Source organism: Leptonychotes weddellii, chromosome 8 (genome assembly GCF_054177405.1).
Source record: "Leptonychotes weddellii isolate Sample4059 chromosome 8, ASM5417740v2, whole genome shotgun sequence".
NCBI classification, from domain to species: domain Eukaryota; kingdom Metazoa; phylum Chordata; class Mammalia; order Carnivora; family Phocidae; genus Leptonychotes; species Leptonychotes weddellii.
The window spans coordinates 7,943,032-7,954,831 of record NC_138376.1 but is presented as its reverse complement, the minus strand read 5'-3'; positions in this window follow the sequence as shown (position 1 = coordinate 7,954,831).

Below are 11,800 nucleotides of genomic sequence, written 5' to 3'. Positions count from 1 at the left end.
GGAATGCTGAGCTGGGACTGACTTGACTGGGAGCTACTGGAAGTCAGGAGAGAAGCTTCCGATGACTGGGGAGTTTGCAGAGATGTTTCACTGCCATCCTTGTGTCTGGAAGGGAGGGTAGACTCAACAAGGGGGACAGAGGTTTTCGGGGCACTTCCGGGCGAGCCCTTGAAGGCATTTGTACGGGCTACTCTTTCCCGCAAGCCCACTTTGGAGTGTGGGACTACTGAGCTGTAATTAAGTCAGGGGGGCGAGTCCACGTTTAAATCTGCCAGAGATATTGCCCCACCATATCTCTTTACCCCCAAAATAAAGGCCACATACAAAGAAGCTGAGAAAGGCAACTATCCCCGGAGAAGCAACCAAACATAGACACTTGCAGAAATGGAGGGGGAGTACCTGGGGAAGTGTGTGACTCTTGATCTCGGGGTCGTGAGTTCAAGCCCCATGTTGGGTGTATATTACTTAGATAAATAAATATTTTTTAAAAAAGGAAACTTTCAGAAATAGGATGGCAGGAAGCATGAGAATTGAAGGTAAGAATGAAAAACTGCGGCCTCAGAGAGAACACCAGAGAAAAGGGCAGGATTGAATCACATAGAAGGGTAACTGTTCAGTCTTGGGAAAAAAAGTGAAAATTCATGTCTCTAATACAGCATTTCCCAGAACACTAGATCTATGATCAGATAAGTTTGGAAAACACTGTGTCCTATCTAACCACCCCTATCTTTTGCAATTTATAATGCAAAATAGCTTATTAATGGCTCTGAGAAGGGCTCCGAAATAGACACCCATTTAACTCATACATTTTTATATAAACACAGGACCCCTTTCTCCACACTACCCCACGCTGGTGACATCCTGTGGGGCTAGCTTCCCACACTACGCCTTTGCTATAGGCCTGCTATAGAAGATTCAGTAAATGTAGCAGCCACACGTAAAGCATTTATTTTTCAGGAAGAAGCATGCTACGATGGGAAAACCAAACTAGGTTAAGAGTCAGGAGAGCTGACATCAGCTGATGGCTGTCTCCAGTTTCTGCATATCTATGGAGGAAAAAAAAAATGCTGTGCACAGCTTATATTGCTGAAAATCCCAAATCAGAGAGAATTCAAATGGCAGCAAAATTCAGAATTCTGGGTTTTCTCCTAAGGAGATGAATCTCTTGTCTACATTACTTAGCCTCTCCAGGCATCAATTTACTCATTTAGAAAATAAAAGAGCTGGACATCAAGATCTCTATGATCCCACCAGACTTGAAAACCTTACGCATCAAAGGAGCTCTGATAATCCAAAAAATCCTTTTAACTGGTACCAGGTGACTCTCCTCCCACTTGTCAAAAAAGTCAAACACCTTATTAGTAGTTGGATGGCCCACTCAAAACTCAAGGGGAACAAATTACTTTCTTCTGTTATGGAACTCTGAGCACAGACTAAAAACCAGCTTCGTGTGGCCTTGACATAGGTGTGATGTTTCTAGAAGCGTCTGCCTCAGATTCTCTTAAGGCTCCCTTAGGTGAAAGTCACAGATACCCAGTTCAAACTTATTTAAAGAGAATGAGGAATTTACCAGCTCAGATAACTAGGACATCCAGGGTCACATGCAGCTGAGGGAACAGAAAAATTGTGGGACCTACACAATGTTACAACAGAAGTTGTGTTCCTCCATCTCCCAGCTCTGCTTTCTCTTCTATGGGCTTTGTTGTCAGGCAAGCTCTCTCCACCTGGGAACAAAGATGGCTTCCTACAAGTCCGAGCTTCCTAATCATTAACTTCTTTGCTTAAAAAAAGAGGTATTGTTGGGGCGCCTGGGTGGCTCAGTCGTTAAGCGTCTGCCTTCGGCTCAGGTCATGATCCCAGGGTCCTGGGATCAAGCCCCGCATCAGGCTCTCTGTTCAAAAGGGAGCCTGCTTCTCCCTCTCCCACTCTGCCAGCTTGTGTTCCCTCTCTCACTGTCTCTCTCTGTCAAATAAATAAATAAAATCTTTAATAAATAAATAAATAAATAAATAAAAATAAAAATAAAAAAAGAAAAAGAGGTATTGCCTTACCCCAAATAGTTCAAGCAAAATAATAAGTGCTATGGAAGACAGTATGGGTGCTCCTCAAAAAATTAGAAATAGAAATACCATATGATCCAATAATTCCACTACCGGGTATTTACCCAAGAAAGTGAAAACTTAATTCAAAAAGATATGCACACCTATATTTATTGCAGCATTATTTACAATAGCCAAGATATGAAAACAACCTAAATGTTCATCAATGGACTAACGGATAAGAAAGATATGGAGTGTGTGTGTAGGAATATTATGCAGCCATAAAAAGGATTTGGGATCTTGCCATTTGCAACAACGTGGATGGACATAGAAGGCATTATGCTAAGTGAAATAAGTCAGACAGAGAAAGACAAATACCATATGATTTCACTCATATGTGGAATCTAAAAAACAGAAGAAATGAGTAAACAAACAAATAGAAAGCAGAATCAGACCTGTAAATGCAGAGAAAAAACTGATGGTTGCCAGAAGGAAGGGGGTTGCGGAGATGGGCAAAATGGGTGAAGGGGAGTGGAAGATGCAGACTTCCAGTTATGGAGTGAATAAATCATGGTAATAAAAGGCAGAGCATAGGGAACACAGTCAATGATATTATAATAGCATTGCATGGTGACAGATGGTAGCTACACTTGTGGTGAGCATAGCGTAATGTACTGAGAAGTTAAATTACTATGTTGTACACCTGAAACTAAAGTTACATTGTTTGTCGACTATACTCAAATTTAAACAAAGAAAGGGGCACCTGGCTGGCTCATTCTATAGAGCATGTGACTCTTGATATTGGGGTTGTAAGTTTGAGTCCTATGTTGGGCACAAAGATTATTTAAAAATAAAATCTTTAGAAAGAAAAGAAGAAGGAAGGAAGGAAGGAAGGAAGGAAGGAAGGAAGGAAGGAAGAAAGAAAGAAAGAAAGAAAGAAAGAAAGAAAGAAAGAAAGAAAGAAAGAAAGAAAGAAAGAAAGAAAGAAATTCATAATGGTGATTTTCAAAATACCAACCCGGGTGGCTCAGTTGATTGGGCATCTTCCTTCAGCTCAGGTAATAATCCCGGGGTCCTGGGATCAAGCCCCACATCAGGCTCCCTCCTCAGCAGGGAGCCTCCTTCTCCCTCTCCCTCTGCTGTTCCCCCTGCTTGTGCTCTCTCTCTCTCTGTCAAATAAATACATAAAATCTTAAAAAAAAAACCCAACCATTGCATGTTGCTAAAAAGCATTTAAGATGAAATATATTAAAACTTAAACTTTCAGACTATTGTAAAAAATAACAGTAATGATTACTAAGAATTATTGAGCACTTACCATGTGGCAGGTCCAGTTCGAATGCACATATATAAACTTATTTAGGCCCCATGACAAGTTTAGAAAGTGGCTACCGTGCAATCTCCATTTTACAGACTAGGAAACTAAGGCTCAGAGAAATTAGTTTGCCTGCTTTCTGTATGTGTGGTCTTGGGCAAATTATTTGACCCATCTGTGCCTCAGTTTGCTCACCTATAAAAATGCCAACAGCAACCATTCCCTAGGCTATAGTGAAGATGAAATAAAGGTACACAAGAGCTGAAGGATGGTACCCAACATGGAGTCACTGTAGTCAACAAGAAGCCAATCACTCTTGGCACCATTTCTACTTGCTATTCTCTTACCCTTTGCCAATTTGCCTGTAATGGTCAAAAAAAATTCAACTTCATACATTCTAAGACCTCTAACAGCATTAGATAAGATAGAAAGTGTCACGATGGCTCATAGCTATGGATATAGGGAAGGAAACCCAAAGCCAAAGCACTAGGGCAAAGCTGGGACCAAGATGTAGGACCATGTTGGGATGATGGAGCTGAGGGAAAGAACGGATTCAAGGCTGCCAGTCTAGCCTAGGAGGGAGCAAATTATGAGGCCAATGCCCTGGATGGCAGACCCTAGGCACCAGACAGGGAAACCTTTAGCTGGAAGCTTATACTGTTCCTGCTGGGGAAGGAACCAGCTTCAGAGTGTGCCAGCAGGAGAGCTGTGGGTGGGATCCCACTCTCCCCCCCGAGGGAGATGGTAATGAGCTAAGTTGGCTGGAAGAGAGAGTATGGAACCCAAGCGAAGGTCATATCGTGACAGGAAGCCTTTCATTGATGGTGATTACATGAAGGGATGGTACTAAATATTATTCATAAATCATTTGGCAACTTTCACAACAAAGATAGGATCTTATAGACACTTTCACATGCAGCCTGGCAAAGGATATTTCTTAACTCTGTTGTGAAATATCCCATCAACACATCATTGAGGGTGGTTTCCATTGGAGTGGGAGAAGCTGTTCTGGATTTCCTCGCCAAGTGATGGGTGCCCGGAGTCAAAACTATTCTAAGGCTCCATGTTTCTCCTATGTTGGTCTTCAAAATTAGGGACACCTGGGTGGCTCAGTCGTTAAGTGTCTGCCTTCAGCTCAGGTCATGGTCCCAGGGTCCTGGGATCGAGCCCCACATCGGGCTCCCTGCTCAGCCGGGAGCCTGCTTCTCCCTCTCCCTCTGCTGCTCCCCCATGTTTGTGCGTTCTCTCTCTCTGACAAATAAATAAATAAAATCTTTAAAAATAAAAAAAACAAAATTAATCAATGTTTCTGACCTCTGACCTCTTTTAACATACGGTTCCCAATCTGTTAAACAGAGCTACCAGGTGAAACCTTGAAATCCCTTTATCTTGAATATTTTTCCTCTCCTTGGTCCCTTCGCTGGTGTGCGGGAGCTATGTCACCTGAGCTGCTGAAGCTTGGTAAGGGGAGGACTCAAGTAATGCCCTGGGTGCCAAGGCGTCCAGCAAAGTCCCGATTCCACTGTGCCTATTGGCAGGTGCCAAGCATCAAGAGACGTCCAGAGCACAGCACGGAATAGGAGGACACCTGCAACAAGCATCTCTGAACTGGGGAAGTATTTATGTCAATTTCACTCTCCCTCCTGCAGGATCTGTGGTTGCCATGATGATGGGGAAGGATTATATGTGGGAGAGGGTTATAAAACACGGTGGGAAGTACTTTATTGTAACATAAATAAGCTTTGTTCAAAAGGGCGCTTTTTTTTAATCCATCCCCCCATCCACTTCCCCTCTGTCCTCCATAGTTATGCAGTTTGTTCTCTATAGTTAAGAGTTAAGGGCGCTTTGACCTAAGTAGATATTAATAAATTTACTACTGCGGTGTTTAGCGAAATGGGCAAGTATCAATAAACACCCTCAGATGCTCTGACACACCTGTCATTTTCTCTTTTTTATATAATCCCAGAGATCCAGAGACTAGCTACAGCTACAGAGAGTAGATCCCAATAATGGCAACACAGAGAATCAGTGCAGGCTTAAATCTGTTTCCTCTTAATTTGTTTTGGATGAAGCAACCAATATTTAGGACATTGATCAATCTGGAATTCTAGGGTGATATCGTCTCTTCCAACATGCTTTGTCTGCTGTAGCCGTGTGGGGCTCCCTCTCCCTCTTCAGAGTCCCTTGAGCATATCCTTACATAGCACTAACCATTCCGTACTGTATTCTCCTGAGTATCTTGCCCATCTCCACACCAGACGCTTAGTGCCTGAGAGCATCTTTATGTCCCCACCGCTTGGCACATAGCTTAACATAGAGTGAGCACATGGGAAATATTTATTGAGTAAATTCTTGCCAAAAAAGAAAAATCAAAGAGATTTAAAAGTATTGTGTTTTTATTTTATTTTTTTATATATTTTTTAAATCTCTGTCTTTTCTTTCTTTTTTTTTCTTAAAGATTTTATTATTTATCAGAGAGACAGAGCATGCACATGAACAGTGGGGAGGGGCAGAGGCAGAGGGAGAAGCAGGTTTCCCGCTGAGCAGGGAGCCCTATTTGGGACTCTATCTCATGACCCCAAGATCATGACGTGAGCCGAAGGCAGACGCTCAACCAACCGAGCCACCCAGGCATCCCTAAAAGATTTTTTTTTTTTTAATTGATAGACTTCCTTTTCCAGTATGGTTGAGTAAGCTCTAACTGGTCAGTCTTTCTAGAGAAAACAACTCTAATCTCTGGACACACACACAAACACCAAGAAACCTCCCTGGTCACCAGATTTTGGTGAATTCTACCAAACATTTAAGAAGAAATGACATCAATATTGTATCAATTCTTTCAGAAAACCGAGGAGGAAGGAACATTTCCCAACCTGTTTTATGAAGCCAGTCCAATCCCAGGGCCAGAAGCTGCTGAAGACGTGACCAAAAAAAGATAAACTGATAAACGTCATGCCCGATCGAAATGCATTTGGATATCCTTACGTTTACGTGTACACAAGGTGCTTCTAGCAAATTTAGTAAATTCACATGAAGTATTTCTTACTGATTTATCAGATAAGAAAAATTGCTGGTTTTAAGATCTATACTTCAAGGTCCACCAGGCGTGGGACAACTTTGTGGAAATTAACTCCAAAACGTAATGGAATTGGCCCCTTGTTTCATCAGTTTCACAGTGTGTCACAGATACATCTATCAGCGTTTGAAAATGGAAATAAATTGCAGGGAGCTGTATATCTAGGGAGAAAGGTCATGTGGCTGAAGCCTATTTTGGAGCGTTTTACTCATCAGAATGCAGAAATGGCTGATGTGAAGAAATCGGAGCAGGAAGCTCCCGTGATTCTAACGTGCATCACTGTGCAGCTTCACCCAGCACCACACAGCCCACAGCCCCGCTAATGCTGATTTCATGTATTTATAGCAGCTCTTCCTGCTTGCTTTGTCGCAGGGCCAAACTACGCTCCTGATTGGCAAAAAAAAAAAAATACATCCTGAAAACATATGCTAACCTGAACTTTCCTGGTGATAATGCAAATCTCAATATGGTTGAAAAGACGAGGAGCTGAATTAGAGCCCACTTAAATTTGTATAAAATCTAAGTATAGTATTTTATCTCTGTAAATAACGATACTTGCATTATGAAACTTGAGACCCCTGCTTCACCTCGACACGTTCCTGTATCTTTGCTTTTCCTTTGTTCTCAGTTCACGGAGATTCTACTGCTTCGTCCTGGGTTCTGCTCATAGCTAGAGCTAGTCGCATGGCCATACTGAACCAGAGAGACTGGGAAACGTGGAGGGCAGACTGAATATTTGGTGAGTACCCTTCTCTCTCCCTCTACCGTGGCGCTTTTGCTTCCCATGTTTTGGGATCTCCAAAATTGAACTTCAGCTAAATGCCTCAACTTAAATGTACTTTGCAGAAGAGCTTGCAATTTACGTGACACATTCACTGTTTTGCAAAATCAGGATCTATGAAGTGATTTCCAGGAATACTCATTCCGCAGTGATGAGTCAACTCAATTCAAACATGGTAATAGTAGTTTCCTCTAATTAAAAGTGATTAGATATCTTGATGCTCATTTGTGTTTTCCAAGTCTACTATGAATGTATGTTGCTTCCACAATTGGCGGGGGCGGTGGTGAGCTCCAAGAAAAGGGCACCCGGCAGAAGGGAGAAATGGAAGAGAACATTGGGCCCCAGTGTTTCATAGGCCACGACCCTGCCACTCAGCACTTGACTTTGGAAGTTCCTCCGCCACTTAGGAGGGAAGCCCTGCACGATACTCCATGTCAGATCAGAGAGCCCCAGGCCACGGTGGGCCAGGCAGCTAAAGCATTACATTCTCTGATTTCTAAAACTCACAAGCACATTTCATTTTTCTTTCACAAATGGGTCTCCGGGAAACACTAGAACTCAACTTCCTTCACTTAGAGCCCTCCAGTCAGAGCTTCTCGCTCTTGCCATGGAAACAGGCCTCTCTCCATAGCACCTCAATGAAGGCAGTGTGGGGCAGATTGTGGGGCCCTTGGGAAATGACAGGACCCCTGGAGCTGGAGCTCTGAAAGCTGGGGGGTGGCCTGGTGCTGATGCAAATTGATGTCAACTGTAGATGTGAGCCCACCAAGGGATGGCTGGGATTTGTTTGTTCTCTAGAGCAGTGGGACCCAACCCTGGCTTCACAGAGACTCACCTGAGGGAGATTAGAGAAAACACTTGCTACCCCCCCAACCCTGAAACCCAAACATAACAGGATCTGGTGCTGTAATCATGATACGATTCCTTCTCTGTCAGTCTCCTCCTCCTCCTTCTTTTTTAAGACTTTATGTGAGAGAGTGAGCGAGACAGAGAGAGCATGAACGGGGGGGGTGGGGTGGGCAGAGGCATAGGGAGAAGTAGGCCCCCCTGCTAACAGGGAGCCCAACGTGGGGCTCGATCTCAGGACCCTGAGATCATGACCTGAACTGAAGGCAGACGCTTCACCGATTCCATCTGTCAGTCTCTGCTTCCTTATTGGTCAGGTCACCCTGACGAGACCGGCCCTGTCTACCTCAGAAATGCTGTGAGGGTCAAATAAATGAACAGCTTTGTGGAGCAATTTTCAAGTGTTATGAAAATGTTAGTTATGTTTCAGTTTCTTCATCATGCTGCCTTGGAACCAAAGGGTCCTTTTTGTAACAGGGACCATGAACTATTTGGTGACCATGAAACGCAATGAAGCTATGTGGCCCCTTTGGGGCAGAGCCTCATGACTCTGGATTCAGGGGCCTACTATGCAATGATAAAGAGCCGGACCTCCCGGTCATGGTCTCATTGGTAATTTGGAAATACCATGGTGTTTTCTTGGGCCAGTGTGCATACAAACCTGGGTGCTATTTGAGAAAGAAACAGGGCCGCCTGGGTGGCTCAGTCGGTTAAGCGTCTGCCTTTGGCGCTAGTCCTGATCTCAGGGTCCTGGGATCGAGCCCTGTGTCGGGCTCTCTCCTCCCCGCTTGTGCTCTCTGTCACTATCTCTGTCTTTCTCAAGTAAATAAAATCTAAGAAAAAAAAAAATACAAGCCGACTTAAAGGAAATTTGGGACAAAAGGTTCTATTTGTAAAGAACATAAGAACTTTACCAGTAAAAGAGCGAGTGCTAGGGCCCACATGCATGTGTGTAGCCCTAGCCCCTGACCTTTGAGAGGGGTCAATATGGACTAAAGAAAGATCCAGGTTCTAGTCCTGGTTCTACCCTTAGTTACCTGTGTGACCGAAACCAGCCCGTTCACAACTCTGTAGGCCTCGGGTGTTATTGGAGTCATTCTGAAGCCTTTTTTCCAGTCCTAACATGCTATCGCTTGAAGCACAATTTCACATGGTCATCCTATATGTGATGTTAGAGTTTTGTTGTAGCTACTTTTAAGACATTGCTAGTCAAACCACTGATTGATTTGACCCGAGTCCTTTGTCAGGAAATTAGCCCCCTCTTAGGTCATTATTTCTGTGGGAAAATATGAGCTGCTCTTCAACTACTGTATTGGATATACCATCTTTTATCTTTGCAGCCAGTCAGTCTACAAACATCCGTGGTTGGGCAGTCCATGCTGTGTGAGTGGTTCCTGGAAGCTAGAATCTTCTTGATGGCTTATTAGCCAACTTAACCCTGAGATGACTTCAGCGATGTTCCAAGCCCACCACTGGGTGAGGGAGAGAGGAGCACCTTCAGTTCCTCTCTTCCCTCAGGTGTTGATACTGCTGCTGGACGTTGGAGAACCAGCACGCTGGGGTTGTCTCTGCTCTTCAGGATCAGACAGGAGACGTGACTCAGGCAACCCCATCCCTCAAAGTCCCGTGTGCTGGGTGAGATTGGAAATGTGGTCACTGAGAACATGAAGTTCTCCACCCAGTCCCGACCAAGGCTACCGCAACGTCACCGTAGGGCGTTGTGACTCTCTACAAGTTACTCAGCAAACTCACCACAAATTGTCTTAATTCTGGACCAACTTCCCCAAACTGCCCAGCTACCCACAGCGCTTCCCTTTTATTGGTGAAAGGAATATTTATTTTTTGTAATCTCTACACCCAACGTGGGACTCGAACTCACAACCCTGAGATCAAGAGTTACATGCTCTTCTCAGCCAGTCAGGTGCCCCTTCTTCAGACCTTTCAAACATCCTCCAGCTTATCACGATCTTTCTTTAAAATGCGACACTCTAAAATGGAGCATAAACTCCATCCAAGTAATTCTAAAATAAACCTGGCTTCCCAGACAGTAATGAAAGTGCATTTTAAACATTTATATTTACCTTTGTTAAAGGAGGAGGATCAGATGTATTTTATTTGACAGGTTTTTGGCTCCATTGGTAACTCAAATATTTAGACCTGCGGCTTGTGGGGCTCCACGTCTGTACCTGTGGTCTCAGGCCCCAGAGTGTCAGGTGCGGGGGTGTTGAGGAGAGTGTGGCCCCCTCAGAAACCATGGCGTACTCCTGGCATCAAAATCAGTAGGTTCAAGCTCAGTTTTCTCCAAACAAACCACCCCGCGGTGTAACTTTTGTTAGGCACCGTCTGTTGCAAAGAACAAACCCGCCCAGGTTAGCTTCTCTGGGGGCCTTTTCTCCTCCCACTCCTACCTGGATTCCTACACTTGGATCTTTTCTCTGCCCTACAGCCTCTTCTCATTCGTGAATTTGGTCTCCTCACTGTAGCTCTGCACTCCCCCCCAACTTGGTATGTGCTCAGCATCCTCCCAGGCTGCCATCTGCCTGATTTGCTCCATATTTCTCAATGTACAACTTCAGGGACGAAATTCTAATCAGATCTCCTTGCCCCTTTTTGGGAAAACCTGTTCATCCCAGGCCAATTCATAGGCCATTTTTCTGGTCCAGTTAGTACATTTGGTGGGATGTTGATGGATAGGCTGTAGTTAGGGATGCACTCCTATCCAATCAGCTACTGCTGGAGAAGGTCAGGCTCATCAGCAGGGCTGGGGGAGGGGCACAGCGGATGCCATGACAGTTCGGTATGATAGTTGTGGTGAGTTGTGGCCGTCATCCTCTCATATTGTCTACATATCCTTCAAGAAAAGAGTTCCTCTCCTAGTCACCATGATACACCTCCGTAGCGTATCTCCATTGGTGGAGGATTGACCACCAGTATGCATTTCTCCGTCCTGTGGCAGAGGTAAGGATAATTAAATCTGCACTCACCAGTGTGGTTCTCCTCATTTTTCTGAGGTATATGATTTATACCTCATGGCGTGTGCCATGCAGGTCACTGAGCCTGTTCCCTCAGCAGATGCATGCTTGGAGACCAGCACCAGAAGCTTTGTGTCTTCCCCGGGGAAGCCCTGCTCCTTCATGATACCATTCCTGGGAGGAGCTTTTTGTCTTTCTGTTGTGTATCCTGTCCTACCCACTCCCAAGTCTGCTTATCTACAGGTAGAGGTAGTAAGCAAGGTCACTCACTCTCATCTCTCTGATTCGCTCTCACATCCTCTCAAGGACTCACAACACCCCATCCTTTTGGTTGGGTCATGACACGGTAACAAGTCACACCTGGGCCGCATACCTCCACGCGCGCTGCATATTCTCTTCCTGTCCTACCAGTGCTGTCTTAAAAAGACCTAAGCCCAGCTCTCTAGTCAGATGATGCCATTGATAACTGCAAATAGGAGACAGTCCCTTGAATCGGCTGACGCTGAGGCCATTAAAATGTCATTGTTCCTGAGGAAAACTTTTTAAAGGTCACAGTTGTCTCACCTGCAAATGACCAAGTCTGAATCTACATCTCTGCCTGAGGCACCTTTCCTTGCTACACAGATGAGAATACCTGTGAGGTCACTGACCTAAGGATGGCTTCGAAGGGTGGGGGGAACGAGGTTGTCCCCAGAATCCCTATTTGGAATGCATTTACAAGTGGTGGTCCCGGATCCCTGCAATCCTAGCGTGACATGAGGGAAGCAGTGA